The sequence below is a fragment of the Humulus lupulus genome, chromosome 2 (genome assembly GCF_963169125.1).
Source record: "Humulus lupulus chromosome 2, drHumLupu1.1, whole genome shotgun sequence".
NCBI classification, from domain to species: domain Eukaryota; kingdom Viridiplantae; phylum Streptophyta; class Magnoliopsida; order Rosales; family Cannabaceae; genus Humulus; species Humulus lupulus.
Window position 1 is genome coordinate 284,328,900 of NC_084794.1, and position 5,387 is coordinate 284,334,286.

A 5,387-nucleotide genomic window follows, 5' to 3' on the forward strand; every position below is an offset into this window, starting at 1 on the left:
AGAAAAGCCCTTTCAGTTTAATAACAGTTGGATTATTAAGTAACCAATTTTAACATTTTGTTATCACAAGCTCACTTTGTAAAAGCAACCAAGAAAATTTATACGTTCTAGTTTCTTGGGGGGCACATAACCGAAAAGAGCTTTGAAGAGAGTTCAACTTATTCGGATGAAGATTAAAACTTAGAGTTTGAAAAAATTGATTTTTTTTAAAGCTCGGATTTTCAAAATTCCGGATGCGAACTAAGTTTGAGAAATCTCTAACAATAAAATCCTGGATATAACCAGGTGCGAGGCTTGATTCCAAACAGATACAATGTTATTATGCTTATTAAGAAACCATGGATGTGACCAGGTCCACGGCCTGATTCTTAAAAGGTATGACGCGATTAAGCGAGCAAAATCTTGGATACAACTAAGATATTGATAAATTCTATCTCGATCTAAAGTCAACCCCTAAGGTTTCAAATGTACAAGAATCTAAGGATTCGTAAGCATGAGAAAACAATAGACTAAGGAAAATACAGATAGATCACAAGTTATATGTATATTAGAAAATATATTGTCATTTCTAGTAGAAATAACCTCGACCTAAGCCCGGATGCAATTGTTTTGGTCTTAAGGGACTTAATTACATAAGCTTAAAAAAAAGTGACTTTAATAAGTCACTAAGGTCCATTAGCTCGCTCCAGAGAAGTCACCTCCTTGCCATCTCCCTCAAAAGCTTCAGAGGCTTCGGCGGTCTTTGAGGGTTCCTGAGAGAACCAAATCTTGAACCTGGCAAGATATGGTTCCCACAGCTTGGGCTACATAAAGGAGAAGTTCCTGTCCTGGTTGAAAGCCCAGCAATAGTAAAGCATCTCCTCCATTTGAGTCGATGACTCCGTAGCTTCCTCCTTGGCCTTGGACTCGACCTCGTTCAAATTCTTCTTGAGCTCTTCATTTTTAGCCTGAAGCTGGTCCACGCGATGAATCACCTCCATGACCTGATTCTGGGAGGCAGACAGGGCAGATTTTGCAGACCACTCACTCTCCTGGGAGGAAACCAGGGCAGTTTTGGCAGTCTATTCACCCTCTTAAGCGACGCTTAGGGTAGCTTAGAGCTCCTCATCCCTGGCTTTAACAAAAGAAATTCCGCGAAATTGATCCAAGAGAGACTGCAAAAGAATGGAGAAAGTCAAGAATAGTTTATAAAAAAAAACTAAGAAAAAGAAAAAGAATAGTTTATAAAAAAAAAAAACTAAGGAAGGAAGAAAAAGAAAAAGAATGAGAATGACTCACGGTGAGGTTCATCCCTATAGCATATTTGAGGACGTCCTCAAGAGTACGCTCCTCTATAGCCCTTAAGTCTCTGGTGTTGGCTCTATAGGCATGGCCAACCATATGGCTCACCATCTCATACACAGTACCCCGAAATGCTTCAGGGATCTTGTCTAGGTCGAGTGGCTTCATTGGGATCTTAACGGTGTGAGCCTCGCCTTGGATCACTTGAGGATTTAAGGGAGGTACGTATCGAGGAGGAGGAGGAGGAGGATGAGGAACTTGGTGAAACATGACTGTTGTTATTGGAGCTGAGGGGATTTTATTTTGTGTCTGCTCCCGGGTGGAGTTGGCACCTTTCTCTTTTGTCGGAGACTCGGTCGTTCCCCTAGTCTTTGGACCTCTTCACCATGGGACCAGCTCCGGTCCCACCGACCTTAAAAGCACCCTCAAACTCGGGGCCTCTGGCAGCTCCATCTCTGGACCTAGAAAAGAGTGAGTAGAGGGTTTAGATTTAAGAAATAATTATTGAAAGTAATATAAACACAAGAACAAAAGCAAGAACCCTACCCTCTGGGCTAGGGGAGGAATTTATTACGATCAACTCGGGGTTATTGGACCGGGCTAGGCAAAACCTCTAACTCTTGGATTAGCTGAGGTGGGGGAGAATCTAAAATTATGACCTCCTAGGTCGTAGGGGATTCAAGTCCTTCCTCGGGGCTGGACTTGTCTACATACTTTCTAAAATCAGGGGCATATGCACCCTGACGTAGGGAAGTCCAGATCCTACAATTTGTCCCATACTCTTCAAAAATGGTGGACCTAAAATTAAGAGTGATGTCAACCACGATGGTACCTTTGGGGTAGTGGTGGTCATAGTGTACCACCAAATGGTCCACACATTGGAGAAAGGTTGTGTTTAGGTCTGAGTCGGTATGATGATGACTAACGATCTGGTTAGGGTTGAATCGAATCAACCTATAACTGGCAACACCCTAATCTAACTCTCAGTATGGGTATGGATTACCTTGGTCGGAGGGGCCGGCTGCTGCCCCAAACGTAGCTTGTTCTAGATCAAACCCCTGATTATCCTCTGGAGCTTGCCTTTTGCACACCATCGGTGCCACGTCTTCCTCCTCTTCGAAATTTTCATTGGCTGGCAAGGCTTCTTGAGGAGGAGGGAGCTCGGAGATGATAGGAAGAGGAACTCGGGTCTTGAGAGCCAGTGTCTGGACCTTGCTGATCAGGTTGCAAGCCACAATGGTGGCATCATTCACAACTTGATGGTAGTCTTTCTTCATCGGAGGAAGACTAGACAAGGTCTCATATTAACCCCCAAGGGTCACAGATCGCTCTGTCCTCGCGAATATAGTTGCACAAGGAAAGAACTCAGTTAGAATAAAACAAAACAAATGTGTGTATGAAAGTGATAAAAAGTTCACATGTTAAATTCATAAAGATAGAAGACTTACAAAGACAGGTGAAGTATCGATGTTCATAGTTCTTGAACCTATTTGACATAAAGAACAAGTCTTTATAGTTAGTTAAGTGGCTGGGAAGGTCGATGACGGATGCTGAGTTGGGAAAGCGTGTGAGATAGTAAAAACCGTCACCTCACCTCTTCTATTCGGGACTGGTCTTAAGGTCAAAAGAAATACATAATATTCGTCGAAGTGGGGACCTCTCACTCGTGCCTCATAAACAAATACTTTAACCCCACCAAAACTTTGTATGAGTTTGGTGGGAGCTGGAATGGAGTCAGTTTGATGTAGTTCAGGAAGTCTACAAAATACTAGTCCAAGGGGAGGAAGGCACCTGCCTTCAGGTGCTCATCACTCCAAGCTCCATAGTCGATCCCTAAAAGCTTCGTAGTCATCTTGGAGAGGGGCGTAGCCCTGCTCTCCTTCCAACAGAGGTCTAGCATTAAGGTCATCAGCTCTGATCTCAATCCCATGACTCAGTAGGATCTTGTTAACTTTCCCCTGAGTCGTGACCCGGGATACTATGTGCTCAACCTCGAAGAATGTGTTGGGGTTGACCACGATTTCCCTCTCCACCACAGTGCTGAAACAAGGGATGGGAGAGTTAAAGGTAACTTGCTTGCCATTATCTTTGCTCTGAGCAGAGGAGCTCGCGATGTTTTCCTTTGCGCAGGCAATGATTTAGATCACCTGATGACAAAGCGGTCTATTAGCAGTGACCTAAGACAATTATTAGCTATGGCGTTATGAGTACGAGGATCTGAGGGTTTAAGTGGTTTAATTTTGGTATTTAAAACTTTACCCTAGCTAAGATTTGTTCTAGCCATAGCTTGTGGTCCTAAGCCACACGCTTGGATTTCTTAAAAGTCTATGATACTTTAGGATTCGTGTCTCAGACTCGACTGACCCACTACTTTTATTTTGAAAGAGGCTTAATGCAAAACTGCTTAAGGAATCGTAACCTTTAAACTACCCAGAACCAGACCTGAAATCCCTTTGGCTTCTACACCCCGAGCAGACATTCAAATCGATTTCCCAATAGAATTTTCTTTGTAAAACCCATAAAATTTGCCTAATTTTATAAAAAAATTATTTCTAAATAAGCCTAGTATCATTCATTCAGCCTAAACCACAGCCTATTTCTTATTTACACTCAGACGTAGCCTAAAAAACATTGAGCAAAAGTCGTTTCTCACAGTAAAAAAAAACTAACTAGAAAGCAAAGAATTGAAAGATTCAAAACAAGTGAGGAAACACTTATAGTTTGCATGAGTGGTTTAAAGAAAGTGTCGGTACGTCCACTGAAAATTCCCTGAAAGCTTCTAAGAATCTGAAAGGCAATGAAGGTTTTTTGGGAGAAGTTGGGGAAGAAAAAGGGAAATTTTGTTTTTGAAAAGGAAAATTTTTGAACGCAAAGGTGGTGAGGGTTCACGTTTGATCACCCTATTTATACGTAAACTATGGGAATTAATCGGGCCATTCAATTTGGTTAGCTCGAGATCTAAAGGCAAGGATTAAATGAACCATACAGCGGCATAAAGTTGACAGGACAGTTGTCACAGTCCTCGAAAACCGAATGGACGCCAATTATAAACAGCCACATTTCCATTACTCGAGTATTGGGCAGGCACGATTTTATATGGCAGAAGCCTAAAAGCTCATACTGTGCATGTCAGAAAGTGACGAGTTCATTTACTCAGCTCGGGTATTGCTGGCAGATGAATACGTTGAAAAAATAGCCAAGTAGAACATCTGTTTAACAATGATGTGAGCAGCTCGAGACTCAATCCAGTTCGTACACAACCTACAGGTTGCTATCAGACCACCTCTTAGGATAACAATCCAGTTTGAGACTTATAATGGCCAGATCCACATTTGGGCACTCTAAGCTTAGTACAAACTAAGCTATTGTTGTTTCAGGAGGTGGATCTGTTCTTCCTGCCTCAATACCCTGGCTTGCAAATCATCCAGCACTTGCTGCCAGTTCTCAAGAGCTGGCGTAGGGGTCTGACCTTGGTCATAATCTTGACCATGTCTGTCATTCTGGCCCTGATCTTCCTGGCCAGCTAATAACTCAATCTGCCTTGGAAACATACTTCCCAGCTTATACCTTGTTGCAGTAATCAATTCGACAAGGTAGGTAGTGATAACTAAACCTCTTGCCGCCTCAAGGTCCAAGATCAAGCATATAATCATTCACATTCAACAGTCATGCTACTAAGCATGTCGATTCATATTCATATCCAAGTATGGTGCCAATATGCAAGTTCTGATATTCATAACAAATAACGATGCTGATAAGCATTTTCTGGCATACATGTGTCTATGAGAGCACTGATGAGCATGTCCTGACCTACATGTCCATATAACAACACTAATAAGTGGTTCCTTTGCATCCACAAGCAATATCAGTGATAATAAGCACATCCTTTTATATCATGCAACAGTCAATGGTCAGGCCCTATCAGTATATCTCATACTACCTAATAAGACATGCAGATAAAGCATTTATATCCTATTTAAGCAATTAAGCACATAACCACATAAATAGTTACCGAAACCTGAGTCAGCCTGGTCTTTAGTGGCAAGTGTACATGCCCATCCTGTCTTCAGAAACCCTTAACCTTGGCACGCTCTGATATGAAGTTG